This window comes from Ictidomys tridecemlineatus, chromosome 2, assembly GCF_052094955.1.
Source record: "Ictidomys tridecemlineatus isolate mIctTri1 chromosome 2, mIctTri1.hap1, whole genome shotgun sequence".
Classification (NCBI taxonomy): domain Eukaryota; kingdom Metazoa; phylum Chordata; class Mammalia; order Rodentia; family Sciuridae; genus Ictidomys; species Ictidomys tridecemlineatus.
Window position 1 is genome coordinate 113,138,695 of NC_135478.1, and position 21,530 is coordinate 113,160,224.

The 21,530-nt window shown below is 39.4% G+C and overlaps 2 protein-coding genes and 1 non-coding gene across 7 annotated transcripts in view; 1 reads left to right on the forward strand and 2 right to left on the reverse strand.

Moving 5' to 3' along the window:
• The window catches only part of Osbp2 (oxysterol binding protein 2), a 181,096-nt gene that overhangs the window by 122,891 nt on the left and 36,675 nt on the right, over window positions 1–21,530 (reverse strand). The gene's annotated exons all lie outside the window — the stretch shown is intronic.
• The window catches only part of LOC144375302 (uncharacterized), a 59,625-nt gene that overhangs the window by 12,124 nt on the left and 25,971 nt on the right, over window positions 1–21,530 (forward strand). Inside the window, exons 4-5 of one of the 2 annotated variants that reach the window (XR_013434986.1) lie at window positions 15,084–15,231; window positions 16,136–17,320. The exons of the other annotated variant lie outside the window; for it this stretch is intronic. The gene's annotated coding sequence lies outside the window, so the exon portion shown is untranslated. Of the gene's footprint in view, window positions 1–15,083; window positions 15,232–16,135; window positions 17,321–21,530 lie in introns of those variants that run through there. 2 annotated transcript variants of the gene reach the window in all.
• On the reverse strand, window positions 2,829–2,935 carry LOC144375541 (U6 spliceosomal RNA). The gene has a single exon (XR_013435608.1). It is a non-coding gene; the product is annotated as a U6 spliceosomal RNA (small nuclear RNA).

The window sequence follows — 21,530 nt, forward strand, 5'->3', positions numbered from 1 at the left end:
TCTTAGAATTACTTTTGCTATTCTGGGTCTTTTGTTTTTCCATATGAATTTCATGATTGCTTTATCTATTTCTACAAGAAATGTCGTTGGGATTTTGATTGGCATCGCATTAAACCTGTAGAGAACTTTGGGTAATATCGCCATTTTGATGATGTTAGTTCTGCCTATCCATGAACAGGGTACATTTTTCCATCTTCTAAGATCTTCTTCTATCTCTCTCTTTAGGGTTCTGTAGTTTTCATTGTATAAATCTTTCACCTCTTTTGTTAGGTTGATTCCCAAGTATCTTATTTTCTTTGAGGATATTGTGAATGGAGTGGTTTTCCTCATTTCCATTTCAGAAGTCTTGTTGCTGATATACAGGAATGCCTTTGATTTATGCGTGTTGATTTTATATCCTGCCACTTTGCTGAATTCATTTATTAGCTCTAATAGTTTCTTTGTAGACCCTTTTGTGTCTGTTAAATATATTATCATGTCATCCGCAAATAGCGATAATTTAAGTTCTTCTTTTCCTATTTTTATGCCTTTAATTTCTTTTGTCTGTCTAATTGCTCTGGCTAGTATTTCAAGAACTAAATTGAATAGAAGTGGTGATAGAGGGCATCCCTGTCTTGTTCCATATTTTAGAGGGAATGCCTTCAGTTTTTCTCCCATTTAGGATGATGCTAGCCTGAGGTTTAGCATATATAGCTTTTACCATGTTGAGGTAAGTTCCTGTTATCCCTAGTTTTTCCAGTGTTTTGAACATAAAGGGATGCTGTGCTTTGTCAAATGCTTTTTCTGCATCTATTGAGATGATCATATGGTTCTTGTCTTTAAGTCTATTGATGTGGTGGATTACATTTATTGATTTCCGTATATTGAACCAGCCTTGCATCCCAGGGATGAATCCTACTTGATCATGATGCACAATTTTTTTGATATGCTTTTGTATTCGATTCGCCAGGATTTTATTGAGAATTTTTGCATCTAAGTTCATTAGAAATATTGGTCTGTAGTTTTCTTTCTTTGAGGTGTCTTTGTCTGGTTTCGGGATCAGGGTGATGTTGGCCTCGTAGAATGAATTTAGAAGAACTCCTTCTTTTTCTATTTCTTGAAATAGCTTGAAAAGTATTGGTATTAATTCTTCTTCGAAGGTTTTGTAGAACTCCGCTGTATACCCACCCAGTCCAGGACTTTTTTTGGTTGGTAGTCTTTTGATGGCTTCTTCTATTTCTTCTTTTGTTATTGGTCTATTTAGACTGTGTGTGTCTTCCTGACTCAATCTGGGCAGATCGTATGACTTAAGAAATTTATCGATATCTTCATTATCTTCTATTTTATTGGAATATAGGGTTTCAAAATATTCTAATTATCTTCTGTATTTCTGTAGTGTCTGTTGTGATATTGCCTTTTTCATCTTGTATGTTAGTAATTTGAGTTCTCTCTCTTCTTCTCTTCATTAGCATGGCTAAGGGCCTGTCGATCTTATTTATTTTTTCAAAGAACCAACTTTTAGTTTCTTCAATTTTTTTCAATGTTTTTTTTGTGTTTCAATTTTGTTGATTTCTGCTCTAATTTTAATTATTTCTTGTCTACTACTACATTTGCTGTTGTTCTGCTCTTCCTTTTCTAGGTATTTGAGGTGTAGTGTGAGTTCATTTGTTGTTTTCTTTTCTTTTTTTGAGGAAAGAACTCCAAGAAATGAATTTCCCTCTTAAAACTGCTTTCATTGTGTCCCATAGATTCCAGTATGTTGTGTCTGTATTGTCATTTGTCTCTAAGAATGTTTTTATCTCCTCCTTTATGTCTTCTGTAACCCATTGATCATTCAGTAACATATTGTTCATTTTCCATGTGATGTAGGATTTTTCCTTCCTTCTTTTATCATTGATTTCCAGTTTCATTCCATTATAATCAGATATGGTGCATGGTATTATCTCCACATGTTTATATTTACTGAGAGTCACCCTATGGCATAATATATGGTCTATCTTTGAGTAGGATCCATGTGCTACTGAGAAGAACGTGTAACCACTTGATGATGGTTGATATATTCTATATATGTTGGTTAAGTCTAAGTTATTGATTGCGTTATTGAGTTTTATAGTTTCTTTGTTCAGCTTTTGTCTAGAGGATCTGTCCAATGGCGAGAGCAGTGTGTTAAAGTCCCCCATAATTATTGTGTTGTGGTCTATATGACTCTTGAACTTGAGGAGAGTTTGTTTTATGAACGTTGCAGCACCATTGTTTGGTGCATAAAAATTGATAATTGTTATGTCTTGATGGTGGATGATTCCTTTTAACAGTATATAGTGTCCTTCTTTATCCCTTTTGATTAACTTAGGTTTGAAGTTGATTTTATCCGATATGAGTATGGCCACTCCTGCTTGCTTCCGAGGGCCATATGAGTGGTATGATTTTTCCCAACCTTTCACCTTAAGCCTGTGTATGTCTTTTCCTATCATATGAGTCTCCTGAAGGCAGCATATTGTTGGATTTGTTTTTTTAATCCAGGTTACTAGCCTATGTCTCTTGATTGGTGAATTTTAAGCCATTAACATTTAAGGTTACAATTGAAATTTGGTTTGTACTTCCAGTCATGTTTATTTATTTATTTATTTTAGTTTGGCTAGTTTTTCCTCTTTGGTTATTTTTCTCCCCCTTTACTAAGATACCTCCCACTGTTAGTTTTGGGCACTATTTTTCACTTCCTCTTCTTGTAGTATTTTGCTCAAAATGCTTTGCAGTTCTGGTTTTCTGGCTGCGAATTCTTTTAGCTTTTGTTTATCGTGAAAGATTTTAATTTATTGTCAAATCTGAAGCGTAATTTTGCTGGATACAGTAAAAATATGGAACGCTTCACAAATTTGTGTGTCATCCTTGCGCAGGGGCCATGCTAATCTTCTCTATATCGTTCCAATTTTAGTATATGTGCTGCTGAAGCGAGCACCTCTTCTTCCTTCTCTTCCTCTTCCAACCTCACAAGAATTACTATTTCTACTATGTGTAATTTACTTAATGCAAATAGGTGAATGTTTCTATGCTTCTTATTGTCCTCCCAAGTACTTAACTACCCCCAAATACCTCCTGTCTATTCTCCTGTTAATAACCCCCTTCATTAGAGCTTTCCTCCAAAGTAGCTAAGATATATTAATCCCCATATCCTCACATCTTTCCCCTTAAACATAAAGTCCTACGCCCAACCCTCAGTTCTCTATATGCCACCAGAATCTGTATGCCTTTTATGAAGCTAATGAATTTATTTTAAATTACAATTGAATCCAACATCTCTAGACATTGTCTCCCATCACAAAGGAGAGATCTCAGAAATATACAAAAGCAATACAAATCTATAGGAGAAAATAATAATACAGCAGTCACACAGAGCTAGAAAGAAATGTGAGCAACATAAAAAAACAAGGAAAAAAGGAACACAAACAATGCAAGACAACTCAACAATAGAAGAATTATTAGCTACAGCAGAAAGAATGTCAGATAAAGATTTCAAGATATACATGGCTCAGATGACCTGGAGTCTCAAGAAAGACCTTATACAGCAAATGCAAACAATGAAAGATCACTTTGACAATGAATTACATAAACAAATCCAAGAAGCAAGAGATCAACTCTACAGGGAGATAGAGATTATACAAAAAAAAATAGAAATCCTGGAAATGAAGGAAATTATAAACCAAATTAAAAACTCAAATGAGAGTATCACCAGCAGAGTAGAACAATTAGAAGTTAGAACATCATTCAATGAAGAAAAAGTATATCTCAAAAAGAGTTTAGACAGCTCAGAAAGGCTGATAAGAAACCACGAGCAGAACATCCAAGAAAGTTGGGATAATATAAAGATACCAAATTTAAGAGCTATTGGGATAGAGGAAGGTATAGAGGTCCAAACCAAAGGAATGAGCAACTGTTCAATAAAATAATTTTAGAAAACTTTTCAGACATGAAGAATGAAACGGAAATCCAAATCCTAGAAGCCTACAGGACACTGAATGTACAAACCATAAGAGATCCACACCAAGACACATTATAATGAAAATGCCCAACATACAGAATAAGGAGAGAATTTTAAAAGCCACAAGAGAAAGGAAGCAGATTACATTTAGGGGTAAACCAATTAGGTTAATGGCTGATTTTTTAACAGAAACTCTGAAAGCTAGAAGATCCTGGAACAATGTATTTCAAACGCTGAAAGATAATGGGTTCCGACCAAGAATCTTAACCAGCAAAATTAAGCTTCAGGTTTGATGATGAAATAAAAACCTTCCACGATAAACAAAAGTTAAAAGAATTTGCAGCTAGAAAACCGGCACTTCAAATTATCCTGGACAAAACATTGCATGAAGAGGAAATGAAAAACAACAATGAAAATCAACAGTGGGAGGTAGTACAGTAAAGGGAAAAACTAATCAAAGAGGAAAAACAAATCAAGTTAAATAACAAAAATAAACAAACATGGCTGGAAGTACAAACCATATCTCAATAGTAACCCTAAATGTTAATGGCTTAAACTCACCAATCAAAAGACATAGGCTAGCAGACTGGATTTTAAAAAAGATCCAACAATATGCTGCCTACAGGAGACTCATCTGATAGGAAAAGACATACACAGACTGAAGGTGAAAGGTTGGAAAAAATCATACCACTCACATGGGACCTCGGAAGCAAACAGGGGTGTCCATACTCATATCAAATAAAATTGACTTCAAGCCAAAGTTAATCAAAAGGGATAAAGAAGGACACTACATATTGCTAAAGGGAACCATTCACCAACAAGACATAACAATCATTAATATATATGCCCCAAACAATGGTGCATCTATGTTCATCAAACAAACTCTTCTCAAGTTCAAGAGACAAATAGACCACAACACAATAATCATGGGTGATTTTAACATACCTCTCTTACCACTGGACAGATCTTCCAAACAAAAGTTGAATAAAGAAACTACAGAACTCAATAACACAATTAATAACTTAGGTTTAATTGACATATATAGAATATATCAACCAACATCAAGCAGATACACTTTTTTCTCAACAGCACATGCATCCTTCTCAAAAATAGACCATATATTATGCCATAGGGCAAATCATAGCAAATAAAAAGGAGTAGAAATATTACCATGCATTTTATCTGATCATAATGAAATGAAATTGGAAATCATGATAAAATAAGGAAGAAAAATTCCTACATCACATGGAAAATGAACAATATGCTAGTGAATGAACAATGGATTTCAGAAGACATCAAGGAGGAAATTAAAAAATTCTTAAAGATAAATGAAAACGCAGACACAATATATTGAAATCTCTGGGACACTCTGAAAGCAGTACTAGGAGGAAAATTCATTGCATGGAGATCATTCCTTAAAAGAAAAAGCCAACAAATAAATGATCTCACACTACATCTCAAAGCCCTAGAAAAAGAAGAGAAAATCAGCAGCTAATGCAGTAGAAGGCAAGAAATAATTAAAATCAGAGCTGAAATCAATGAAAGTGAAATAAAAGAAACAATTGAAAAAGTTGACAAAACTAAAAGTTGGTTCTTTGAAAAAATAAATAAGATTGACAGATCCTTAGTCATGCTAATGAAGAGAAGAAGAGAGAGAACTCAAATTACTAGTATACGGGATGAAAAAGGCAATATCACAACAGACACTACAGAAGTACAGAAGATAATTAGAAAATATTTTGAAATCTTATACTCCAATAAAATAGAAGATAGTGAAGGCATCAATAAATTCCTTAAGTCATCTGCCTAGATTGAGTCAGGAAGATATACACAACTTAAACAGACCGATATCAAGTGAGGAAATAGAAGAAGCCATCAAAAGATTACCAACCAAGAAAACCCAGGACTGGACGGATATACAGCAGAGTTTTACAAGACCTTTAAAGAAGAACTAATACCAATACTCTTCAATCTATTTCAGGAAATAGAAAAAGAGGAACTATTTCCAAATTCATTCTATGAGGCCAATATCACCCTGACTCCAAAACCAGACAAAGATACTTCAAAGAAAGAAAACTTCAGACCAAAATCTCTAATGAATATAGATGTAAAAATCCTCAATACAATTCTTGCAAATTGGATACAAAAACATAAAAAAAAAGATTGTGCACCATGATCAAGTGGGATTCATCTCCAGGATGCAAGGTTGGTTCAACATATGGAAATCAATAAATGTAATTCACCACATCAATAGTCTTAAATATAAGAACCATATGATCATCTTGATAGATGCAGAAAAAGCATTCAATAAAATACAGCACTCCTTTATGTTCAAAACACTAGAAAAACTAGGGATAAGAGGAACTTACCTCAACATTGTAAAAGCTATCTACGTTAAGCCTCAGGCCAGCATCATTCTAATCAGAGAAAAATTTGAAGGCATTCCTTTAAAATCTGGAAAAAGGCAGGGATGCCCTCTCTCGCCACTTCTATTCAACATAGTTCTTGAAGCACTGGCCAGAGCAATTAGACAAAAGAAATTAAAGGAAAAGAACTATACAAAAAGAGGAAAATAACTATAGGAAATAACTATAGGAAAAGAATAACTTAAATTAGCACTATTTGCTGAAGAGTTTTGGGTGGGGGCTGGAGATGTGGCTCAAGTGGTAGCACGCTCGCCTGGTATGCGTGCGGCCTGGGTTCGATCCTCAGCACCACATACCAACAAAGATGTTGTGTCCGCCGAGAACTAAAAAATAAATATTAAAAATTCTCTCTCTCTCTCTCTCCTCTCTCACTCTCTCTTTAAAAAAAAAGTTTTGGGTGTACCTTTTGGGTCTTCTAGGTATAGAATAAAATTGGCTGCACCAATTTGCAGTCCCACCAGCAATGTAGGGGTATACCTTTTTCTCCACATCCTTGCTAGCACTTGTTGTTGTTTGACTTCATAATAGCTGCCATTTTTACTGGAGTGAGATGGTATCTTAGAGTAGTTTTAATTTGCATTTCTTTGATTGCTAGAGAAATGCAAATTAAAAAGTACACTCATACATTGCCGATGGGACTGCAAATTGGTGCAGCCAATTTGATTCTATACCTAGAAGACCCAAAAGGCTCTACCAAGAAACTTCTAGAACTAGTAAATGAATTCAGCAAAGTGGCAGGATATAAAATCAACACTCATAAATCAAAGGCATTCCTGTATATCAGTGACAAATCCTCTGAAAAGGAAATGAGGAAAACTACCCATTCATAATAGCCTCAAAATAAAACAAAATAAAATACTTGGAAAACAACAAAAGAAATGAAAGATCTATACACAACTTAAACAGACTATAAAACCCTAAATAACTATATAAACCCCTAAATAACTATAAAACCCTAAAGAGAAAAACAGAAGAAGATCTTAGAAGATGGAAAGATACCTTGCTCATGGATAGGCAGAATTAATATTATTAAAATGGCCATATTACCAAAAGCACTTTACAGATTCAATGCGATTCTGATCAAAATTCCAACAGCATTCCTCACAGAAATAGAAAAAGCAATTATGAAATTCATCTGGAAAAATAAGAGACCCAAAATAGCTAAAGCAATTCTAAGCAGGAAGAGTGAAACAGGTGGTATCGATATACCAGACCTTAAACTATACTACAGAGCAATAGTAACAAAAACAGCATGGCACAAAACAGGCTGGTAGACTAATGATACAGAATAAAGGACACAGAGACCAACCCACAAAATTACAACTACCTTATTATTAGACAAAGGTGCTAAAAGCATAATGGAGAAAGGATAGCATCTTCAACAAATGGTGCAGGGAAAACTGGAAATCCATATGCAACAAAATGAAATTGAATCCCTATCTCTCACCATGCACAAAAGTTAATTCAAAATGGATCAAGGATCTAGGAATCAAACCAGAGACTCTGCATCTAATAGAAGAAAAAGTTGGCCCTAATTTCCATCACGTGGGGTTAGCCCCAAGTTCCTTAATAAGACACCTATAGCACAAGAATTAAAACCAAAACTGAAGTCAAACAACAACAAGTGCTGGCGAGGATGTGGGGAAAAGGGTACACTCATACATTGCTGGTGGGACTGCAAATTGGTGTGGCCAATTTGGAAAGCAGTAAGGAGAGTCCTCGGAAAGCAGGGAATGGAACCACCATTTGACCCAGCTATTCCCCTTCTCGGACTATTCCCCCAAAGACCTTAAAAGAGCGTATTATAGGGACACAGCTACATCGATGTTCATAGCAGCACAATTCACAATAGCTAGACTATGGAACCAACCTAGATGCCCTTCAATAGATGAATGGATAAAAAAAATGTGGCATTTATACACAATGGACTATTAGTTAGCACTAAAAAATGACAAAATCATGGCATTTTCAGAGAAATGAATGGCGTTAGAGCAGATTATTCTAAGTGAAGCTAGCCAATCCCTAAAAAAAAATGCCAAATGTCTTCTTTGATATAAGGAGGGCAACTAAGAACAGAGCAGGGAGGAAGAGCATCAGAAGAAGATTACCATTAAACTAGAACGAGAGGTGGGAGGGAAAGGGAGAGAAGGGAAATTGCATGGAAATGGAAGGAGACCCTCATAGTTTACAAAATTACATATAAGAGGAAGTGAGGAGAAAGGGAAAAAAATAAGAGAGAGAAATGAGTTATGATAGATGGGGTGGAGAGAGGGGAGGGGAGGGGAGGGGGATTGGAAGGGGATAGGAAGGGCAGCAGAATACAACAGACACTAGTACTGCCGCAGTCCAGCTGCAGCAAAATAACCGGGGGGTGATGAGCAACTTGTGTAGATTGATACAGCAGGAGTGGATGTGTAACCAATGTGATTCTGCAATCTGTATACAGGGTAAAAATGGGAGTTCATATTCCACATGAATCAAATGTATGAAATATGATGTCAAGAGCTTTGTAATGTTTTGAACAACTAACAATAAAAAAAAAGAATTAAAACCAAGAATCAACAAATGGGACAAATTCAAACTAAAAAGTTTTTCTCAGCAAGAGAAATAATATGGGGAAGTGAATAGGGAGCCTACATCCTGGGAACAAATTTTTACCCCTCACACATCAGATAGAGCTCTAATCTCTAGGGTATATAAAGAACTCAAAAAGTTAAACATCAAAAAAAAAAAAAACCAAATAACCCAATGAACAAATGGGTCAAGGACCTGAACAGACACTTCTCAGAAGAGGACATACAATCAATCAACAAATACACGAAAAAATGCTCACCATCTCTAGCAATCAGAGAAATGCAAATTCAAACTACTCTAAGATACCATCTCACTCCAGTAAGAATGGCAGCCATTATGAAGTCAAACAACAAGTGCTGGCAAGGATGTGGAGAAAAAGGTACGCTCATACATTGCTGGTGGGACTGCAAATTGGTGCAGCCAATTTGGAAAGCAGTATGGAGTTTCCTTGGAAAGCTGGAAATGGAACCACTATTTGATCCAGCTATTCCTCTTCTCAGTCTATACCCAAAGGACTTAAAAACAGCATACTACAGGGACACAGCCACATCAATGTAATAGCAGCACAATTCACAATAGCTAGACTGCGGAGCCAACCTAGATGCCCTTTAATGGATGCCCTTTTGTTGAATACATGACTTGCTAGGCTGCAGTCTGTTTTTCCATTCTTTTAACAGTGTCTTTTGCAAAGCAAAATTTTATTTTTATCTTTTGCAGTGCTGGCAATGAAACTCAGGGTATCATGCCTACTAGATAAGTGCTCTACCACTGATCTGCATCCCAAGCCCCAAAATTTACATCTTTGATGAAGTCCTATTTATCAGTTTTTTTCTTTTATGTACTGTGCTTTTAATATTATATCTGGGAGTTTGTGTTTAAGAATGCTTTCTAACTCAGGTCATAAAAAATGTTTGCCTCTAGAAGTTTTGTAGGTTTTTTTGTTTGTTTGTTTTACATTTTGAGTTAATTTTTTGGGTAAGTGGGAAGTTAGGTCAAGATTCTTTTTTTTTTTTTTTTTTTTTGTACGATGTCCAGTTGTTCCAATACTAGTTATCGAAAACACTATCCTTTCTCAAGCAAAATTTTTGTACCTTTGCCAAAATTTAACTTACTATATTTGTGTGAGTCTATTTTTGAACTTTCTATTCTTCCATTATTCTACCCCATTAATCTATGTGATGTTCATCAACATCACATTGTCTTTATTATTATTTCTAAATATTAAGTATTAAAATTAAGTAACTACTCCAGTTTTATTCTTCTTTTTAAAAATTTTATAGGTTGGGACTTAGGTTGAGGCTCAGTGGCAGAGTGCTTGCCTCACACATGTGAGGGCCTGGGTTTGATCCTCAGCACAACATAAAAATAAATAAACAAAATAAAGATATTGTGTCCATCTATAACTAAAAAAAATTAAAATTTTTTTCTTAGGCATTCTAGTTCCTTTATCTTTCCATATAAACTTAAAATAAGCTTTTCAATATTGAAAATGTTCTGCTGAAATTTTTATTGAGGTTGCATTAAAACTACTGAGAAATCTAAAGAGTACTGATATCTTTATTTATAAGTACATGGGTATAGTATATCTCCATTTATTTTGTTCTTTTATTTATTTCATCAGTATTTAATTCTTTTCAGCATATAGATACTATGTGTACTGTGTTAAATATATATCTAAGTATTTCACAGGGCCATGGTAAATAATATTTAAAAATTTTTTTGTTTTCAATTTGTTTTAGTCAGCTTTCTTGCTGTTGTGACTAAAGGACCCAAACAGAACAATTGTAGAGGAGGAAAGGGTTATTTAGAAATCACTGTTTCAGAGATCTCAATCCATAGATGGCTGGTTCAATCCATAGAAAGCTGGTTCCATTCATCAGGGATCTAGGTGAGGCAGAACATTATGGCAGAGAGTGTGGCAGATGGAACCAGCTCACATGATGATCAGTAAGCAGAGAGAGAGAGAAAATTCCATTTGCCAGATACAAATATATACTCCAAAGCCACGCCCCAATTCCCACCTCCTCCAGCCACACCCTACCACTTCAGTTACCATTCAACTAATCCCTATCAAGATATTAATTTACTGATTGGGTTAAGGCTCTCACAACCCAATAATTTCTCTTCTCAACTTTCTTGCATTGTCTCACACATAAGTTCTGGGGACACCTCACTACCCAACCATAACATTTCCACTCTGCCCCCCAAAAGCTTACAACCATCTCACAATGCAAAATACATTTTGTCATTTCCAAGAGTCCCCATGGTATAAACAGTTCCAAGATTGCTCAAAGTTCAATTCAAAAGTTTCATTCAATCTCTCATTCTGAGCTCCTGTAAAATTAAAAGCAATTTACAAGTATCCAATATATAATGGTACAGAGTAAATATTTCCATTCACAAAATTAGACACATAGAAAGAAGGGCTGGGACCAAAGTAAAACCAAAATCTTGTTGTATAGGATTTTGGAGCTATAGGAAAACAAGTCCTGTAGCTCCATGTCCAGCATCTGGGGCACATGGTATTGTGACGTTCTCTCCAAAAGGCTTGTGTTGCTTCACCCCTGCAGCCCAAGTGGTCTTTCTGTTGGCTTGTATCTGCTCAATTCCCACAGCTTTCCTAGGAATGTGTCCCATGTTACTGGCATTTCTTAATCTTAGGGATCTCCACAGCAGTTTTGGCTTCCTCCTCACATCTCCACACTTTGAATTCTCAGGGGGTGCCCACAGGGACTCAACTCTGCTGCACTTTGCCTGGCCTCCCAGGCCTTCCTTTAAAATCTTGGTGGAAACTTCCATGCACCCCTAACTTCAGCATCCTGCATTCCTGCAGAACCAGCACCACATGGTTGATGCCAAGATCTGCCACCATCTCAAGCAGTAGCCAAGCCTCCTGGCTGCAACAGCTTCTGAGTGTCTGGGTGGCTGAGCACATTGAAAAAACTTCCTAGACCCCCTTGTGCAAGAAGGGTGCCACACCCTACCACTTCAGTTACCACTTGTGCAAGAAGAGTGCCACGCTGGTCTCTTTTCCAGAAAATTTTCACTTTTGCTCCCTTGAACTTGAGATGGGTGTAATTTTGCTAGCTCCTGAGATGCCCTCAAGCCATCTTTCTTATTGTTTTTAGGCAGTCTTTAGCATTTCTTAGTGGAGGTAATGTCTTTAACAACTGCAACTTCCTGAGCCCTAGTTTTATTCTGGCCTTTCAAGTCCATGTTTTCCAAATCTTTCCGCTTTGCTTTCTGCTCCTAATTATCACAATCAATTTGGCTAAAACTTGCCAGCAATACCCATGACATTTCCTGAATGCTATGCTGCCTAGAAATTTCTTCTGCCAGGTTTAGAAGTCCATCACTTTTCAAATCAATCTCACAAAAAGTCTCAGGACACAGGCAGAATGCAGACTTCTTAGCCAGAACATAACAGGAATGGCCTCTAAGTCCAATTACCAATAGAGTCCTTGTTCTCCAAATTCTTTTGAGCCCTGTCTTCACTATTCATAGTCCTATTGGCATTCTGATCTTCTGAGTTCCCACCAGAATCAGCCATTAAGCTCTGTTTACAAAAACTGAAAGCATTTCTGGCTTGCACTGCTACCAATCTCAAAATTCCTCCTACCCATTTCAAAAAGCTCAAAAAGCTTTTGAACCACATGGTCAGGTTAGTCACAGTACCACTCTCAGTACCAATTTCTGTTTTAGTCAGCTCTTTTGCTTCTGTGACTAAAGGACTCAACCAAAACAACTGTAGAGGAGGAAAGGGTTATTTAGGGCTCATGGTTTCAGAGGTCTCAGTCCATAGAAGGTTGGCTCCATTCCTCGAAGCTTAAGATGAGGCAGAATATCATGGTGGAAGAGTGTGGCAGAGGGAACCAGATCACATGATGATCAGGAAGGAGAGAGAGAGAGAGAGAGAGAGAGAGAGAGAGAGAATTCCACTTGCCAGATACAAATATGTATACTAAAGCCACATCCTAATTCTCACCTCCTCTAGCCATACCCTACCACTTCAGTTACCACTCAGTTAATCCCTATTAAGAGATTAATTCACTGATTGGGTTAAGACTCTCTCAACTAATCGTTTCTCCTTTGAACCTTCATGCATTGTCTTACACATGAGTTTTGGGGGACACCTCACATCCAAACATAACACAATTGTTCACTGCTAGTACACAGAAATATGAATGACTTTTATGTATTGACCTTGTATTTTGTGACCTTGCTAAACTCATTTATTCTAAAAATGTTTACATAGATTGCTTAGGATTTTTCAAAATATCATTTGCAAACAGGGATAATTTGTTTCTTCCTTTTTAATTTGAGCACCTTTGACTTCTTTTTCTTACCTTATGATACTGCATAGGACTTTCAGTATGAAGAAAAATATGAATGGTGAGAGTGAACATCCTTGACTTTTATACTGACACTGGGGAGGGGGGATACTCAGTCTTTCAGAATAAAGTATAATTTTAGCTTTTTGAAGATGCAGTTCAAATGGTACAGGAAATTACTAGTTTGCTGAGAGTTGTTTCTTTTTTAACCATTAATAATATTGAATTTTTTTCAAATACATTTTCTATATCAATAAGAACATATAGTTTTTCTTAATTAGATTGTTAATATGGCAATTACACTGTTTGATTTTCAAATACTGATTATATCTTACACTCCTAGTATAAATCCAGCTGGATCATACTGTATTATTTTATTTCTATTTTGCTGGGTTCGGATGGTGAATATTTTGATAACCATGTTTTCATCTGCATTCATAAGAGATAGCCATCTGCAGTTTTCTTTTCTTGTACTATCTTGTCCAGTTTGACATCAGGGTAATAAATTTCCTCATAAAATGAGTTGGGAATTATTACCTCCTTTTCTATTTGTAAAAGACACTGTGTGAAAATAATTAATTATTCTTATTCCAAATGTTTCCTAGAAATCACAAGTGAAATCACCTATGCCTGAAAATTTCTTTTTGGGGGGAAGGTTTTCAATCTTATTAGTTATAGGAATATTCGGGTTAAGGGTCTGATCTTGGGTAAATTTTGGAGTATGATATTTTTGAGAAATTGGCTTATTTCATTTAAATTGTCAAATCTGTGGATGGAGTTGTTTGGGAACAAACACCTTATTTCTGTGGGAACTGTACTGTTAATTGCTTCATTCATTCCTGATACAGGGAATTTGATGTTTTAATTTTAGTAGTCAATCAACCCAGTGAGGTTTAGGCCACAAGTTCTAAACAGCCTTCTCAGGGTGGTGATTTCACTGCCAGATCTGTTTTTAAAGCCTCTCCAATGTTATTCAAATTTGTCCACCACTGAGTGCCAGCCAGTAGCCACTGGGACCTGGGTGCTCCTGTGGCTTTTAGTGCAGTCCTCAAAGTCTTTGGTATGTGTTCAGAATCCGAACCATGCAAGTTCAGCTTGGCCATGAACCTAAGAGTTCACAAACAACTTCATGGGATCACTTTCCCAAGATCCTTCTGCAATCAGAAGAACCAACCAATTACACAAAAGCTTCCACCCACAGCATAGGGAACGCGACACACCCTCTTTCCTTTCCCGCCCGGCTCCTTTTTAGTACCAAACGTGCCTCATGCCTGATTGGTCGGAGAGTAGTTCTATCTCAGCCAATCATGGCCAACTGTGTGATCTGGTATTTTCCCGACCTCCCCTAGACCTCCTCTTTCAATCCTCTGCGCCAATTCTGGGTCTTCATTTACCCCCCACCTACTGCCCCCTGCCTACCACTATATCCATATCTGGGGCTAAGTAGAGAGAGGAAAGAGGACACATGCAATGGATGATTGTTTACCCTCTTAGGACCACAGCTCTTCCTGGTGGAGTGGAGAGTTTCCTCACAGTTTTAGACACTTGCAGACCTTCTGCTATCCCTGTTATCACTGCCAAGAGACCCTTTCCTGCTAGAGGACTTCTGGAGCTGTCTCTGCTCACTTCTGGGTCTCCCCTGAGTCTAAGGCTGGAAGACACTGGAAGGGAAACAGTTGCAAACTCGCCACCTCTTTCATGTTACCTCAAATTCTGATCTTCCTTCCCAATCTGCCTCTGACTGTTTATTTTTCAGTGTTTAATAGGAGTACTGTGCATTCTTTCCACATTTTATAGCTGCAGAGTGAAATGCTCTCACATCATCCCACCTGGAACTGGAACTGCACAGAATCATGTTTTAGAAGACTTACCCTGGCTGTTGAGAACACAGTCTACTTAAAGACTTTGAAGACCAGAATCTGGGAGGCCAGACAACCCAGCCAGGGTGAGACCACACAGAGAGAGGGCAAAGGGCAGATGTGAAACTGTTCAGGGCTGGCACTGGCAGGATTTGGTGACAAGCTGAACATGAGAGGTGAGAGAGGGCAAGAGTCACTTTACTTCTTGGCCAACTGCGAGATCTGTAAGTTTGACTGGGAACTTTGGCAAGGGCCATGTCAAGGAAGCAGGCTGTGTGTCATATGCAGCAGGGAGAAACCACAAGAGAGGCTAAGGTTATGGGAGAAAGAACAGCAACAGAACCAAGTCCCTGAGAAGAGGAAGAAAATGGCCCTAAGGGCCAGGCAATGCTTCAAGGACTTCAAGGTCTCTACCTGAGTCACAGAGGGCAGATACAGGGAGGATGGTAAATCTGACTGCAGAAAGTGAGGTAGGCCAAGCTATGGACTAATTTTTTTCCATAAATGAGGATAAGATCTTTTGATAGATGACAGCAGTGAATTTATGCAGAATGCCAAGGACTTCAAGAGCCACTGGGAGATGGAAGAGGAAGGTGGAAGGGGACCCACATGTTGGGGCAGGCACTGGTAAGGGCTCACAGAAGTCATGGGCTTGAGGGGGTGCTGTATGCACAGGTAGGAAGATCCACTCCCATATTTGATAATATGGCATGTCTACTAGGTTCAGCAAAGAGGTCCAGCCACTCCTGCTCAAAGGGAAAGGTTCAGAATGTCACCAAAAGATCAACAAATTCACTACCGTTGACTAACTGGTCACCACACTCTAGTCACTGTACTGAGCATTCTGTAACATGATTTAATTTATTGTTTTTGACAACCCTATGGAGTTTTTATCATTAGATACACTTTATGGGTGAAGAAACACAACAGTGACTCAGCTAATAAGAAACAGCATCCAGGATTCAAGCCTCACCTCTGATTTCTGTGCAGCTCCACAGTTAAGAAGAGGACAAGTGGATGTGAGGAAAGCTAGATAACTGGACAAGAGAGGAAGAACCTACCTCTGCAGGACCTGAGGGACCAACCACAGGCACAGGCCAAGTAAGTGAAGAAGGAAAATAAAGAAGGCAATTGCTGGAGGAAGAGTCCAAGAGGTCCAGAAGGGCAGTGGGAGGACAAATGCTGTGATGGCTGGGAAAGGGTCATCACTGATATGACCCTTAAGATTACGGAGCTGGAGCCCCATGATATGGAGGCAGACAAGGCCTGATGAGGTCAGACCAGGTGCTCCATATCAGTGACTGGCTAAAGATGCAAGGGTGTGCCAAGTAAGGGACAAGGCCTGGAATTTGAGGACAAATTCCATGGCTAAGGTCCCTAGTAGACCTAAGGGCTGAGATGCTGAGACAGATAATCCTAGCAGGGGGACCATGACTCCTGGATTTGGAAGAATGAGTGATATGGGAAGAGGACTGCAGGATACATGCTGTTTCTGGTCCTCTTTAATCCCCTTGGGGGAGGGGGCCTGCCTAAATGGAAGTACCTTCTCCTGATTAGGCTCCTCCCCACCAAGAGTCCCACATTCTCATGATTCCACAGGGATCCTAAAAAGAGGCGAGCAACCACAAGAATGGAAAGTTATAGTCCATGTATATACAATATATCAAAATACACTCTACTATCATGTATATCTAAAGAAACAAATGAAAATAATTTTTAAAAATTAAATGATATATGCATTCGGGGGAAAAAAAGGTAAGAAAGCATGCCAGCTAGGCTAGGCCCAGCATATACTCCTAAAGCCCATCCAGCCACTAGATGGCAGCTGTGGATACCAGATGAAGTTTTGCTATATCAAAGAATGCCCACACAAAGATCTTATCAGTCCTGGGGCTGCCTCACTCAGAATAAGAATACCAGAAAACACTGTGCCCTGTCTCACATGGAGTTTTCTAATAAAGCATAAGAAAAGGTTTGAAAGTCGAAGAATAAGAAAGAACTATCTTGAGGGCTGGGGATGTAGCTCAAGTGGTAGCGCGCTCGCCTGACATGCGTGCGACCCGAGTTCGATCCTCAGTACCACATACCAACAAAGATGTTGTGTGCGCCGAGAACTAAAAAATAAATATTAAAATAAAATTTAAAAAAAAGAAAGAACTATCTTGAAAGCTTAAATGGTCCTGATGTGTGCTCTGGTCTCTCTGATTCCTGGGCAGCTCCACAGTAAGGTAGAGGACAAGTAGGTGTGAGAAAAGCTAGATAACTGGGCAAGAGAGGAAGAACCTACCTCTGCAGGACAAGTGGCCCTACCTATCTTCACCCCAGCAGGAAGACCCCTGCTCTGCTGACTAGCACAGCATCTGAGGCCCCAGAAATTAAGCCCTTATACTTCTACACTATCTGATCCCAGACTCCATGGGTTTGGTATGCTGGGTGGGAAGCATGACTGTTTAGTGACCAAGGCCTACACAGGTATAGATGTTGTCCTCCAGCAGCTGGATAGACACTCACAGGAGGCCACAAGTGGACTGATCCCAGCTTGGGGTTTGGCATATGGATGTGCTTAAAATCAAGAGGCCAGGAAGGGTACAGGTACCGGAAAGACAGAAAGGTGAGATGGTACAGCAGTAAAGGTGGGTAGATAGAAAAAAGGCAGAGAGGTCAAGAGACAGATGTCTTCATGAGATACAGGGAACAGATGCAGCAATGGGGACAGGAAGATGTGATCAGCAAATAGTATACCTCAGTGGAAGTCTTTGAGGTGGGGTAGGGGTGACTCTAGGAGGAGATGGCCAAAGCCAATCTATAACCTACAGATAGCGGGCTGGATGGGTTGTCCCAGCCTCAGCACAGCAGTAGGAGGTTCGAGGTGAGTAGCTAGAGTTCTATAGAGCAGCTCTAGGTAGAGGAGTCAGGCACACATGGAAGAACTCAACCTGAAATCTGTAGTGTAGGATACAGGGTTTCCTAAGGCCGAGGGAGGACAAAAAACATGGGTTGGGAGTTGCCACACAGCAGGGTGGGGTATAAAGCAAGGGGCATGGAAAGAAGATTAGGTAGTGAGAAGGCCTGAGATAGGATGGAAAGACACAAGGATGGCTTGGCACAACAGAATAGTGTCTAAGGATAACAGGGACATAGTGAGTTCATTTCTTCCTAAGAAGCAGTAAATATGATAATTAAAGCAAAGAGAATTCAATCAACAAAAACATGACAATTACCAAAATGAGCTCAGTCTTTATCAGAGTATCTCTTATAGGTTCCCTATAACATGTGTGTGCACCTTTCCACATGACAGGGCAGCCACCCAGTCCTGGCAGGAACTGATCCTGTGGGGTCTTAGTCTTTTGCCCTCACTTATCTCTTTGGAAGGGACTGTGAGAGCCACCACCAAGAAAAGCAGAAGCAATATAAAGTAACTGGAGAAAAGATGATTGAATTACAGGCTGTTTTAAAGGACATCTGTTTCACTGCTTCCTTATCATAACTTAAAATTCTTGTGAATATTGTGTTTCCTCTTGAAACAGGCAAATCTTCCCTTCACATGAGCCAGTGGCAACTGTTAATCAAATCCAATTTGAAAAGCTCCAAATAACCTCAGCATACAAGCCATCTGGTGCAAAATCCCAGGGCAAAGCAGGTTGCCTGCCTGGAGGTGGGGAGAGTTCCTGCTCACCAAAGATGGTTTGGCCTCCCAGGATCAGCAGTTGGCTTCTGTACGCTGGCTAAGAGTCTATCTAGCCCTTCTATCCATCAGCCTCCTGGACAAAGGTCCTAGTCCCAGATCCTTCCCAGGACACCCCTTTATCCTTGAGGCAGGAAGTGAGGAGGCCACCTCCATCTGGCTGATCTCCACCTTCCCCTGGTGATTACTCACTGCATTTGTTGTCCCTCATCTCTGAACACATCTGGCCCTTTGCTCCAAACATTGCCATGACCACTGCCTGAAAAGTCCTCCTTCCCTCCCCTTCTCACCTCCATCTCCATATTTTAAATTCTTTTCAGGTTTCACCTATAGGTAACCCCAGCCCCACAAACACACCCAGGACATTGACAAGTGACCTTATGCTGCATATCCATGTGCCAGTCATGCTCTCCCATCAGAGGAGGCTCAGTTATAACCCCAATGGGAGCTGTCACACCTTGCCCATGAAGTTTGAGTTAATGTCTGATTGTGCCATTTAAATGATGTTCATTCTCAGCCGGAGCAATATCACATACCAGTAATTCCAGCAAGTGGGCAGGCTGAAGCAGAAGAATCACAATTTGGGACTAGCCTCAGCAATTTAGTGAGATCCTGTCTCAAAATAAAAAATAAAAAGTCTGGGGATATAAGTCAGTGGTAGAGTGCCCCTAGTTCAATCCCTAATCTTGGGAGGTAAAAGTGTTCATTCCCTCCAAAAGGTTAATGTAGAAGAAAACAGTGTGGAGGTCTACTGTGGTTTATCTTGTATATAATAAAAATTATATTGGGCCTAGAAATAACCTTCCTTTCTTTGGCTAATTTTCAGTAACTGGCAAGTCTAGGCCACAAATATGAAACTGGAAAAGCCACAAAGGTCAAATTTCAGGTGTCTAAGTACACAAGTACTTCCACAATTTGCAGAGGTGACTGAGCGACATAAAAGGGTAAGCTCTAGTTCAGAAGTACTGCTCCAATGGCTGATCCTGGGCTCTGGGGAAGGTTTACAGCTGGGGTGAGGTTGGCCAGGGAAGGCCATTGTCCCAGCAAGCTGACTCCTCTCTTACTGATGTAGGTGCTCCTTAGGTAGATGGCCACATCTATTAGAATGACAAAGGCTATCCCTCCTGCAGTCACTTACAGCACATCCTTATATAGAGGAGATGGGGAATGAAGCCCTCTGGGGCCACCACACACATTTCATGGAAACACACGTTGGGGGATTTGGTTATTTGGAGACAGGCTGATTTCACTTCTCAAATACCCTAGGCACCTGACCTGTTGATGATTCTGTCACATCAGTTGCTGTGGGCAGGATGACTTACAAGCACTGTGGCACAAACCCCAACAGCAATGCTAGCATGAATGAAATTGGTTGTACACATAGGATACCATAGTTGCTGTATATTGTCAGGTAATCCTCTCAACAACTGAGGAAGAATTTCACAGATGAGGGAACTGTAGCTCAGAAAGTTTAACCAAGGCCCCAAAGCTAGATAGCTTTGGGAGAAGTTTGGCCGACTGCTCATTTCACAGATGAGGAGACTGAAGCACTGAGAGACCCGATGACCCACTCAGCATCAGACCTGCCTCTGGGCCCCATCCTCTGTCCATGCTACCACAGAACATTCCACCAAATTTGGAAAGGGAATAAAGAAATGTAAAGTTAGCCCATAAGGTTAACTCCCAAGTCCTAGAAAGACCCTCAGCACCCCAGTCCCAACCCCCAGTCCTCTGCTGGAATCTCTCTAATGTCCCTAACCTATCACCTCCCTCCTATAATGTGTTCTGCTTTGTTTCTCAGACTAAGCAGAAATCAGCCTCACTATTTTCACCCCTGGTTCTGCTTGTTCCACAGAAAATAGGTCTATGTCCTCATTAGGAATGCCCTGGTCCTTCTCCCTTCCTCAAACTGTCAAGAGTTCCTTCATCTGTTCCAGTGGTGATGGGTAGAAACCCTAGTCCCCTCCTCCAAGGAGGTATCTGGAGCTGCTGAGGATGTCATGGCATGTCAACCCCACAACAGACCCTTGCTGGACACTGACCAGTGCCCAGTGCTGGGTTTTAGAGTCACCATGAAAACAAGATATATAGGTTCTCTTTGCCCTCAAGGAACCTAGGTTTTACTGAGGTTTATTTTGTATTTAATAAAACAAGTAAGAAAATAAATCAGTCAATTAATAACTGCAGGTGGCAATGAAGAAAATAATAAGAATAACATGATGGAAATGTCTGGGTAAGGGGGATTGCTTAAAGACCTGTGAAGTGACATTAAGCAGAGATCTAAAGGATGGGGAACCAGAGGGGCAAAGAATGGGGGAAGGGGTGTCCTAGGCAGAGAGAATAGCATAAAAAGGGCCTGAGGTAGGAGTGCAGTCCAGTGGGTGAGATGAAGAGGAAAAGAAGTTGCCAGCAGGGGCCTGATCACTGGCCAAGGAGGTGGAGTTTTCTTGGAACTTATCCTAAAAAACACTGGCAAGCCACCTGAGATGGCTTAGGGTATGTGTGTATGTGTTTGTTTGTTTGTGTGTATACACACACATACACACAATATTCCATTTTAACCATTTAGGTCATACTTCATATATTCACAATTCTATACAACCATCTCCTCTCTCTATTCCTACAACATTTTCATCACCCCCAAAAGGAAACTGCATACCCACTAAGGAGTCACTCCCCATGTGACTCCCCCAGCCCCTA